General features: G+C 50.5%; 1 protein-coding gene across 3 annotated transcripts in view; it reads left to right on the forward strand.

The window, feature by feature from the left end:
- Nucleotides 1-12,124, forward strand: part of Rai1 (retinoic acid induced 1) — a 130,167-nt gene that overhangs the window by 46,194 nt on the left and 71,849 nt on the right. Inside the window, exon 1 of one of the 3 annotated variants that reach the window (XM_070027548.1) lies at nucleotides 1,520-1,867. The exons of the other annotated variants lie outside the window; for them this stretch is intronic. The gene's annotated coding sequence lies outside the window, so the exon portion shown is untranslated. Of the gene's footprint in view, nucleotides 1-1,519; nucleotides 1,868-12,124 lie in introns of those variants that run through there. 3 annotated transcript variants of the gene reach the window in all.

Consider the following 12,124-nt stretch of genomic DNA (forward strand, 5'->3'; position numbering starts at 1 on the left):
AAGTGGTACCTTTAGGGCCAGAGGACTGGACTGTTTGCAGACCTGCTCTGTGGCTAGGTTCAGGAATAGAAAGAGTTAACCCTCCCCTAGAAATCTGTCAGCCCCTACACAGCAGGGACACATTGTTGGACCCTCTGACATGCTAACAGCATGACACTGCTGACAGGGGCAGCAGATTCCAGACCCTGTACTCCCCCTTCCTCCAAGACAGCAGCTGAAGCTCTGCACAGGTCCTAGCTGGGTGGGTCCCTGTTCAGGGACCTTTGGGAAGATGGAAAGGGTCCAGTGGCTCTGAAGAAAAACGAGTTCCAAGCCAGTGCCACAGAGAACTGGCAGGGGTATCACTGTGGGAACTGAGGTGAAGGAGGGGGTGGCCCGTTTATTCTTCTACCCTTTGCCCAGGCTGGACTGGCTGGCTCCTGCTCAAACCTTTGCCCTGCTCTTCTCACCTGCACCCTCACCACCCACAACTGAAGGCTAGAGCTCTGGGTGACTTTCTGACCCCCCAGGTTGGACTATGAAGTCCTGGCAGCTGAGGGCAGCCTGGCTGAAGTCCCCTGGGAGGCAGGATTGCATGTGACAGCTTTACTATGTCTCCCTCCTCACCACTATGGCCCAAGTGCCTCAGAGGAGAGTTGTTTGTGGGGCTGCCTTCTGGCTCTTGGTACCCTGGGCTGTGACTTCCATTTCCTGTAGGCAGAAACTTCCCTTAGATCCCCCAGGGCCAGGCACAGTTCAGACACTCACCGAGTTCTGTGTTTGGCTGGACAAACAGGAGTGAATGGATCCCTAATGAATGAATCACTGAATGAAAGGGAAGGTTTCTCAACTGGAGGCATCTCGTCATTGTTTTGGGGTTTATATGAAAGCCTTTTTCTTTTTCTTTTTTTTTTTTAAACCCGGTTCACAGAAAATCTGGAAGATCAAGAAAAACAAACAAACAAAACAAAAAAGGTTATTGAATATCTTAGGGGTTCCAGCAATGTTCGTATTTTGAGGTAGTTCTTCCCAGGTCTAATAGACTTGTTAGTTGGTGGTGGATGTTTTATTTTTAAAAATGGTATTGTCGTCATTGCATATATTCAGATGTATATCCTGCTTGCTTTTCTTCCTTTCTTTTTTCTTTTTTTTTTTTTTTGCTGGCGATAATGCCAGCCTTTTCCTGTTTTGTAACCGGCTCTTCATAAACACCATGGTTAATGTCTTCAGGCTTTTCCAGTCAAGTGGATGTACTGTAATTTACTTAATATTCCCCTTTTGTTCAGCATTCTGGATGTTCCTGATGACTGATGTAGAGGGTATATTTTGTGTAGAGAGCTTTTTCTGATGTTTAAGATGATTTCCTCAAAATGACGCTGTGCCACTCACTGCTGTTGTTGTTGCTGCTTTTGCTGCTGCGGCCGCCAAAGGCTCCAGCATGCCTGCAGTGAAGAAATAAGCTCGTCTAGCTTTAAAAGTGGGACACTGTTCTCCTTTCTTCCCCACAGTCTAGAAACTTCTACCAGAGCTTAAAGGAGCTTCGGCAGTGAATCACGGGTCTGATCTCCCTCCTTTGACAGAGAAGGAAACCAGAGCCCAGAGAGGGGAAGCAAGTCCCAAGGTCACACAGCAATCTGGGCTGTGCAGCAGCCAAGACCTTGCTCCCCATCTTGCCATTCGGGATTTTGCATCTGGAAAAGATTCTTGGAGGTAGCCTAGGCTGACCTTGCACATTTCACAGATGGGACAACTGAGACTCCAGGCAAGGAGAAAAGCAGCAGTTTGCCTTGTGTCAACCAGCTGGAGCCACAGACAGGCCCCGAGCCCTTCTGTGGCACACACACTGCTGGGCTCCTAGGTCCAGGACCATTCAAGTCACATTCCTGAGGTTAGCCAGCTTTCTTCCTGCCTTTATCTTCCTGACAAGTTCCTTTCCTTTTTTGCCATCCCACTTTCCAGAAGGAAGGCTGAGAATCCCTTCTCACCCCCTGCAGATCTGACCAGTGAAGGTTCAGTCCAAAAACTGGGGTGGGGGGGAGAATGTAACTCTGTGGGGGGGGAGGGGGGTCTCAGGGTGACCAGTGTTCAACAACCTGGAGTGATTGTGCAGGGCTGGGTGCTACAGCTGTCTGGGACATCTGAGTCAGAAAAGATCCCAGACCAAGTAGGTAACAGACATACCTGGTTTGGTGACCTCTCTGACCACTAGATCCCCTTGTGGGGAAAGTGGCAGGGCACCCCGGTTCATACACTTAGGGTGCTTATGGAGGATAAGGAAGTTGTGTCTCTGATTCTCTTTATGAGGGCTGGGCCTTCCTGTGTTTTCCTTGGCAGCCTGTCAACCATACAGGTCCAGTGGGTGTGTCTCCCAGTGGCTCTTATATCTGTCTGGGTCCCTGTGTGTGCTCTGCTAGTGGGTATGGGCACATGTCTGTGAGTTTCTGATCCCAGGTTTGCATCTCAGGGATTATCATGTGTGTGTATGTATGTGTGTACATGCATGCACGCATGCATATGCTTTGGTGTCAGCAAACCCTTCCATCCTAATGGTCCCAAGGGGATCCAGGCATCAGGTTTTTGTGTTACTTCCAAGGTTGCAGCTGGGTGGGTAAAACCGAAAGATGGTCTTTGACTCGTGTGTGTGTGTGTGTGTGTGTGTGTGTGTGTGTGTGTGTGTGTGTGTGTGTGTGTGTGTGTGTGTGTGTGTGTGTGTGTGTGTGTGTGTGTGTGTGTGGTGGGGGTGCTGGGGGAGGGAACAAAAATCTTAAAAGACCATCTTCCCTGTGGTCTCCAAGGAGATCAGCCTGTGAAATGATCCGCACGTTAATTAAAAACGATTATATCCTGATTGAGCCATTCCTGCTCACAGCCCCCCCAGCCAGGGAGAGGATGAGGCTGTGAGCCGAGGGTGTGGGATGGCAGGGTCCAACCACAGGGCGCTGAGGGGAGTGGGTTTAGATGGGCCCTTCTGAGAAGGCCCGTGCCTAGTCAGCTTGTGCCCAGTTGGATCTGAACTTTTTTCTTGAATGTAAGGACTCTTCCCAGGTGGTGACTCTGAGGTCCCAGGGACTGATGGCAGCTACCCGAGCTCCATGGATCTTCCCTCCTCTGCCTGGCAACGGGCCTGTTTGTACAGCTGTATATCAGTGTCTGTGGCTCCAATTCCACAGAGAAGTGACATGCCTTAGGTCATGCAACCGGAAATTGGAGACTGGACCTAGTCCTCTGGTCTCAAAAGCCCAGGCCCATAAATGGCCTCTGACTCTTACTGTGAGCTCTTCACCTCTGCAGAAGCCAGGCCTTAATGCTAAAGTATTTTCCTCCTCCATGTTACCATCAAGATTCGTTCTTTCAGAGGCCCCAGCTGTACTGGGTGGAGGTTGTGTGTTCCACCATGTGGGGAGCTGGATGACTTGCCAACCAGGCATCTCTAGTTTGTCATCTTTGCCGACCTTCCTGCACTCCTCCCCTATGTTGGCTGTTGGTACTGCAGCAGACCAGCCACAGGTGCCCCTGAGGCCTGCTGGGCACCCCAGCTACATTCCTGGGTATACACACAAGATATTTCTGGGAGAAAAGTCCAGGCCTGGTCCTGGTGGGCCTTGGATGGTTCTCAGCCCTAGGAAGACTACACTGGTCACATGGACCAACTACATGGCTTCCAGGATGCTGTGCCTCACATCTGTGTTTCTAGGATTCATGAGTGACACACATGCAGGCAAACTGGCTTATCTCAGCTTTTATGGAGACCTGGCCTGCTACTTTACTCCTTCCTGCTACCCCACACTTAACTGCCTCTGTGCACCTAGCCCCTCCCCCCACTTCCTCTGAATAGAGGAGGCCACTATAGGTCAGCAGCAAGAAGAAGCCAGCAGGCTGGGAAGTGGCTCAGTGGTAGAGTGCTTGCCTCGCATTCAGGAGGCCGTGGCTTTGATTCCTCAGCACCACATAAACAGAAAAGGCCAGAAATGGCACTGTGGCTCAAGTGGTAGAGAGCTAGCCTTGAGCTGAAGAGCTCAGGGACAGCACCCAGGCCTAGAGTTCAAGCCCCATGACTGACAAAAAAAGAAGAAGAAGAGGAGGAGGAGGAGGAGGAGGTGAAGAAGAAGGAGGAGGAGGAGGAGGAAGAGGAAGGAGAAGGAGAAGGAGAAGAAGAAAGAAGAAGTCAGCAAGAACAGTGACCACCAGCAAGAGCTTTTGTTCTGTGAATCTCAGTTTCCCTTTGGGCAATGGAAACAAAAGTTTTTTCCTGATAAGATTGTGAGAAGAATAAAGAAAGTCAGGTCAAGTTTGTTCAAGTTTCTGGAAGTATCCAGATGTGCAGAGGGGCTAGGACCTAGAGTCAATTGGCTTCTGAGGAAGGAGATGCTCTAACCTTCCCTTTAGGGCTTCTTAGAAACAGTGAGAGTGCAGCCAGAATAACCAACACCCTGCATACTTCTCAGCAACCCAAATACAGATGTTTTCATATCCATTCCTTGTCTTGTAGACTATCACCTGATTCAGCAATCTACCATATGTGGACTCCCCACAGGAATAACAGCATGTACCCCCCAAAACACCATTTATTATTTATTTACTGATTGATTTTTACAGTATTGGGGATTGAACTTAAGGCTTTCTGCATGCTAAGTACTTTTTGAGTCACACCCCTGTTCCTTTTGTTTGTATTTTGTTTTTGAGGTAGGGACTTACTACCTTTGCCTTGGCTGGCCTGGCAAAAATCTGGGCATGGGAAGGGAGGTGTTGTGTGTATACTGTGAGCAGCTCTAGAAGGTCAAGGTAGGCACCAGCCTCTTGCTTTCATCTCCTGAGTAGCAGAGAGTACAGGTATGTGCCACCCTGCCTGGTTCCATGGGAAGCTCTTTTGCTTAAGCTAGGCCTGTGGAACCCTGGCAGGAATGGGGTCAGAGGTGGTGCCCTCCTCAAGCGGGTGTTGGAGCATGAGAATGGCAGATGGTAGAGCACAGCAGACTTTCTCAGGGCAGAAGGAAAAGCCTGGTTGTCTCTGTCCTGCCATGAGCACCTGTGCCACAGAGGCCCAACACTGGGCTGGCTCACAGCCCAGGGCTTTGGGCCAGAGCCCCTGCATGGTTGAAATAAGCTGTAGGAGGCAGTAGGGCAGGTAGTACCCACAGAGGCAGGCTCTGCAGGCCTGAGAGCCATTGGGGGGGCCAGATGTGGTGCCAGCCTTGTTTGTGCCACACATCCAGCTAGCCCTCAGACATCTTAGAGGTGAGGATGTAGGGGCAGAGAAGCCATGTCCGGTCCAGGCTGACCTTGTGCTGTGGCTCATGTATCCAGTGCCCACTTGATCCCACAGGTGGCATTTCTTGTCCTTCAATCCTCCCTCAGCTTTGCTGACGACATGGCCAGGATGAATTCCCGATATAGTCTGCATGCATCCTGGAGGAGGGGACAATACTCCTGCAGATGGAGGCGCACTGGTGACTCCATGCACACACCAGAACAAAAAATCTGGGCATGGGAAGGGAGGTATGTGTGTACACTGTGAGCAGCTCTAGAAGGTCAAGGTAGGCACCAGGGAGGTGGAGGAAGGGGCTGTGGCTGAAGGGACTCTGGGAGTTTGACTGTCGTGAAGGGCTTTATCCTAAGGCAGGGGAAGGTAAGGGGCTCTGGATATGGAGAGCAGCTGCTGCAAAGGCTCAAAGGAGGGAACACGTGGGGTGAATAAGGAGAGGAGCCCAGCAGGGTTTGAGAGGCCTTGAACTGAGCCACCTCAGTTGCTGGCTAGTCATCAGTGATCTCCAGGCCTTTCTTCTTCGTGTGTGTGTGTGTGTGTGTGTGTGTGTGTGTGTGTGTGTGTGTGTGTGTGTGTGTGTGTGTGTGTGTGTGTGTGTGTGTGTGTGTGTGTGTGTGTGTGTGTGTGTGTGTGTGTGTGTGTGTGTGTGTGTGTGTGCCCAGTATTGGGGTTCAAACTCAGGACCTCATGTTCTCAACTTTTTTCTGCTCTAGGCTGCCATTCTACCATTTGAGCCATGACTTTAGTTCCAGCTTTTTGCTGGCTAATTGGAAGTAGGCGTTTCAAAGATTTGTCTGTCAGGGCCGGCTTCAAACCTCTGTGCTAAGATCTTAGTTTCCTAAGTAGCTAGGATTATAGGCCTGAGCCACCAGTACCTGATTGTTCCTGATTCTTCTTCTTCTTCCTCGTACTCCTCCTCTTCTTCCTTCCTCTTCCTCCTAACTCTTCCTTCCTCTTCCTCCTAACTCTCCTCCTCTTCCTCCTCCTCCTTCCCCTTTCTTCTTTTCTTCTATTTTTTGTGCCAGTCCTGGGGCTTGAATTTAGGGATTGGATGCTGTCCCTGAGATTTTTTTTTGCTCAAAGCCAGTGCACTACCACTTGAGCTAAACTTTACTTCTGGCTTTTTGGAGCTAAGAGTTTCACGGACTTTCCTGCTTGAGCTGCCTTTGCACCATTATCATCAGATCTCAGCTTCCTGACTAGCTAGGTTTACAACATGAAACCTTGGTGCCTGGCTGGATCCTGACTATTTTTTTCTTGCTGGTCGTGGGGCTTGAACTCTGAGCCTGGGCACTTTCCCTGTGCTCTTCAGCTTAAGGTGAGTGCTCTATCACTTGAGCCACAGCACCACTTCTGGTTTTCTAGGGATTTATTGGAGATAAGAGTATCATGGATGGGCTGGGAAATTGGCTCAGTGGTAGAGCGCTTGCCTTGCATGCCTGAGGCCCTGGGTTCGATTCCTCAGCACCACATAAGCAAAAAGAAAAAAGCCGGAAGTGGCGCTGTGGCTCAAGTGGTAGAGCACTAGCCTTGAGCTGAAGAGCTGAGGGACAGTGCTCAGGCCCAGAGTTCAGGCCCTACAACCGGACCAAAAAAAAAAAAAGAGTATCATGGAGTTTCCTTCCCAGGCTGGCTTTGAACTGTGATCTTCAGATCTCAGCCTCCAGTGTAGCTAGGATTACAGGCATTAGCCACTGGCGCCCGGCTAGATCTTGACTTTTAATGAACAGTAGGACAGGGCAAAAAACTCTTTTCCACTGTCTCTGATCTATCTCCCTATACAGCTTCTGTACAGGCCTGGGGGCCCATCCAGAGGAAAGCTGTGTCTGATCCGCTCTCCAAACTCCAGCTTTTACCCAGAGCAGCCCTGCCTAGCCCTCCTGCACCCAGGAGCCCTGAAGGAATGGTTAGGTCTTAGCTGGGGAAGGAGATGGCAATCCTTGGGGATGGTAATTAAAGCCTAGCAATTTTCACTCCCTGAAAGAATGCTCAGCCCAGGGACAGAGGGAGAAACAGTAGCTACAACCTGGGGGGGTGTCGGGCAGAGGCCAGGCTCAGGGCCTAGTTAGTTCCAGTCTTCAAACCCTGTGGATAAAAAGTTCCTTCATTCCCATTTTATACATTTAGAAGTTGAGGGTTGAGCTGGGCACTGGTGGCTCACACCTGTAATCCTAGCTATTCAGGAGACTGAGATCCGAGGATCACCATCAAAGAGCTGGGACATCAAAGTCCCAGTGAGACTCTTATCTCCAGTTAACCACTCAAAAGCCAGAAGTGGTGCTGTGGTGCAAGTGGTAGAGTGCTGACTTTGAGCACAGAGGCTCAGGGACAGCGCTTAGGCTCTGAGTTCAAGCTCTATAACCAACAAAACGAAAAGAAAAGAAGCTGAGGTTTGGAGCCATTATATAACTCCGGCTGGAGTTCCCTGGGGGTGATAAGGAGCCTAGGGCAAGCCTGGGACTGCAGGCTGATCAAGTCCTTCTTCCTGGCTTTTGGAGATAGGCACTGCTTCCCTTAAAGGGGACCTGTGTTAGAGCGGGGTCAGACAGGCAGCAGACATGATGCAGAAGTGGGTTTGGACTGGGTAGAGCTTCCTAGAACCCTAATGACATTCCTCATGTTTGGGATCTTTTGTCTGGGGGAGGGGCTGGGATCACAGTTTACCTAGAAACTAGCCATCCAGGGCTTTATGCTGAGCTGCCATTCATGAACTCTTTGCTGAGTTGATAGGAAGCCAGTGATGTGCCTCTCTGAGCATCATATTCTCCCATGGTTCCTCTTTGCCTTCACAGTGTGATTGGCTGAAGAGAGTGAACACAACAGTGAAGTGAGCAAGCTTCACTGATTCCCAGATACCTGCCAGGGCTTCCACACTGCTCATGTCATGTCACTTGCCAGAGGTGGGTTCTGTTACCTCCCCTATTTAACAGAAAAGCCCTAAGTTCAAACCCCAGTACTAACACACACTTTTTTTTCTTTAAAAAAACCCATCAGGTTGACAGTTGCAACTTCCGTGCCTACAGAGCACCAAAAGCAGAGCTGAGATAGGGATGCCTCTCCCCACTGGATGGAGCTACCCATTCCTTGACTTTGACATAGGTTCTCATCCTGGTATCCTGGCTTTTACTCATCTCAGGTAGATTACCTCTCTAAATGCCATAACTGAACTACTCATTGGAAACTGGGTCTGGAAACTGCTTGGAAAAAGATCCAGAGCTGGGTGGGAGGTGTGGCAGGGCAGAATGCTTGGGAAGTAATGCCATGTTCTTCTTGCCTGTTAAGTACTTGGTTGGCAAAGCCTGAATACTAACACCATCAGACTCTGCCTGTTATAGAACAGGATACATTCACTGCAGTCATTCATGTGACCCTCACAGTGGCCCCAATAGAGCACCAGGGTCCTGGCTTTTTGTTTCTATTTTTAGCAGCCTAGAGAACAGAAGAGGCAAAATGATGGAGTCCCGGGTCCTAGTGAGGGCAGGGTTATGGCAAGGACCCTTCCCCTGACTCCCAGTTCAGTGCTCCTTTGATCTAAGACACTGGAGAAATCAGCTGTTAGGTGAGCTTTTTTTTTTCATGTGCATTTTAAAGACCATCCTTGTAGTTAATATGCAGGAGGGATTTCGATGTTCTCGTACATAACCTTTTGCTGAAGCGACAACGTGCGATAAAAGTGTCCCAGGAGAAGCAATGCAATTTGGGCTGCGAGGAATGGAGAATACAAATGCAGGGGGCCCAGAGGCCCTGCCTGCCTGCTCTACCACCCATGCTGGCCCCCACCTTGCTGCCATGTTGGACCCTGGGATCATGTGTTCCTGCAAACTCTTGTTCAACTCCCATTTTCCTTTCCTTCACCTGTGTTTGGATGAGAACTTTCTTTCCTAGAAAGGGATGGTCAGGCTGAAAGAATACGAGTCTTTTGGATCAGGAGGGATAGAAAAGGGACAGGAGACAGATGTGGAAGCTCCATATCCAGGGCAAAGCTGGCTCATGGAGGGGCTAGATAAAGGGGCTGTGCTGAGGGCACATTGGCGGGCATGATCAAGCTCTATTCATGTCTGCCCTTGGTCCCAAAGGATCAAGGCAAGGGGGCTCTGGAGGTTCCAGTTAATTGAGGCTGGATCTAAATTGGGAGACTTAATAAATGGTAATTATCTTCCCGTGGGAGCCTACCAGAGCAGAGCTCCACTGTGGGCCAGGGAGGAGATGGAAGATGGGACAGGGCCCCTCCCCTCATACTACCTAGAGGCTCTGAGTTTCCCCACAGAGGCCAAAGCTCAGGGACAGCTCCTGCAGGATGGGGGTACAGCCCCTCCCTCCTGTGAGATTCCACATGTGCAAGTATGTCTCACACATGCCTGTGTCTGCACCTGAAATGCTTGGGCATTGTCAGGGGCGTGGTTGTATGCTGGCAATGACCCATCCTCCACCTCCAGGTCCCCTTCCTGAGAACAGCTGTCTTCCTTACTTCTCCTGCCTGGGAGAGAGACTCGGTTTGAAGTCTCTCCAGGAGACTATCCCCATGCTCTGCCTAGCTGTGTAGAGAGAGGGGAGCCTGTGATCATTCAGAAGTGCAGAAGTAGGTGTGCAAGCATCTTAGTAGGTGTGTAAGCAGGTGCTAGGTATGCGCCCTCCAGAGGTGGTTTTATGAACCACCACTTGGAGTGGAACAGTGATGAGCTGCCCAGTCTCGTCAACTAAAACTTGGGGGCTGACAAAGCCCTCCCATTCGTTGGAATCCCCAGGATGTGTCCTATAAGAGACCTGAGGAGTGTGGGTGAGGTTTATAGTGGGTATGGGATGTGTGGCAGAGGATATTTTGTAGATTCCCATGCTGTGTGGGCTCTGAGGGGTGTGTGGGGGGGTGGGAACTGTGAAATACAGATGTGTGCACTTGGCAGGTGGAGGTGTCTGTGGTGCCCATTCTGTTCTTCCCTGGCCTCTCTCATAGCCCCTGCAGGCTGGGCAGGGTTGCCAGTCACTGTGGAAACCTTGACTATTCCTGTTTCCCTAGCCCCAGGGCATTGGCTTCTGCCAGCCCAGCTCTTCAGAGTGGGCTTTGCCAATCCCTCAGAGTACGTGGAAGCCCAGGCATTGTGCAGTCTCTCTGGGAGACCCCGAAGAAATGAGTTTCTGAGCTTCTTCAGTGTCGGGCCAAGCAGAGAGACCTTTGCCATGGGCATTGCCAGACAGGTGCACTTCCAGAAAAAGATGTTTTTTAGAAGCAGGATGTGGCACTTCTGGAGACATTTCTCGAGATGAGGTTGGGAAAACACTTGAGGACTTTTTTTTTTTTTTAAGATGGAATAAGAACAGTTTCTGGGCACATTTTAGAGTAAAGATGAGGTCTTTCTGGAGTCTAAGCATTGTCAGAGACAACATTTCTGAGAACTGGAATCTTTCTAGAGAGAAACTGTAGTGCCTTTGAAAGTGGAGTGGTTTTTTTTTTTTGTTTTGTTTTGTTTTAGATGATGCTGGAGTATTTCTGGAAATAAAACAGGGCCCTTCTGGAGCTGAGATATTTTTGGAGCTGACATGCAACATCTCTGGAGAGGAGATGAGGAATTTCTGGAAGCAGAGCATTTTTGGAGTCAGGATGGAGCCTTTATGGAGCATGCTGGCGTTTCTGGAGATGGATTATATTTGAAGAGAAGAGGAAGGGGATATTTCTGGTGATGGAGCTAAGGAATTTCTGGATTAAAAGGAAGCATTCCTAAAGAGAAAAATGGGTCAGTTTCAGGAAGAAGGGCCCCCCTTTTTTTTGGAGAAAGGATAGATGATCTCGAGAGGGAGTTTTTGGAAGGTGAGGGGTATTAGCTGAAAGCCTCTTGAGACAAGATCTCTTCCCTGGACCCCCTTTGTGGGAGATGGTTCTGAGAGTGGCAGAGCAGACCTTGGAGACCTCCACGGAGGTCAGCACTATGCAGAAATTCCCCCTAAAGGAGGTCCAAGGCCTCTCAGTCCTGATTTGGAGATCTGTACCTCATTTTGGTGTGGAGCCCCACAGCCTTCAGGATCACCGTGGACTTGGAGAGTGATTGAAAGGTTAGCTTGATTCAGTTTTTTGAGAGCCAGCTTGGGCGCCCCAACCCCTCCAGCCCACTGGACTAAAGTCTCTATAGTTTCTATTCATTCCCCAACTCCCACCTTCCCAAGGCTGACCCCAGGCAAAGGCCCAGGTACCTGCCTGGGCACAGTCTGGCCATGGGGTGCCTGGCCACTTCCTCCTGTGCCAGATACTGAGGCCTGTCCCCACTTGAGCCAGCCGGGAGCCCTGCAGTAATTATTTCTCTTTCTTAATTGAAATTTCAGCCTCAGTGATCCTGACTGAGAGGTGTGAGGAGGCAGAGACACCCTGCCTTCTTGCACGCACACACACACACACACACACACACACACACACACACGTACACACACACAGCCATGGCCACAGGGTTCCTCCTTGGCCCTAGAAGAAGGAACATAGCACCAGCCACTGCTCCCTGGTTTCTCACATCCTTGGTGCCAGCCAGTATGGGCATGAGGTGCAGAGCTATGGCTCAAGAAACAGGTCTAGGCAGTGGGCTCTGTCTGGCTGTGGCCATGGAAAGGTTAGACCTGATAGTTTGGGAAAGGCAAGGAAAAGAGCAGGGCTAGAAGGCCAGAGACAGCCTGTGAGGGGACATCTAAGCTGGGTGGTCTGAGGAAGTGGGGTCCCAGGAGAGTCCTTGCCTCCTACCTGGCCAAGATGGGTGGGAGTGAGGTGGGCCTCAGGAGGCATGCACAGCCAGTGCACAGTGACTACTGATGGCAGCAGGCCCAGTTCCTGGTTCAGGGCTGGGTGAGGCGCCGCTGGTGGGGTGGGCTGGCTGCAGGGGGAGGAGGGACAGGGGGCCGCAGAGC

Source organism: Dipodomys merriami, unplaced genomic scaffold, assembly GCF_024711535.1.
Source record: "Dipodomys merriami isolate MVZ:Mamm:240054 unplaced genomic scaffold, mDipMer1.0.p SCAF_19, whole genome shotgun sequence".
NCBI classification, from domain to species: Eukaryota; Metazoa; Chordata; class Mammalia; order Rodentia; family Heteromyidae; genus Dipodomys; species Dipodomys merriami.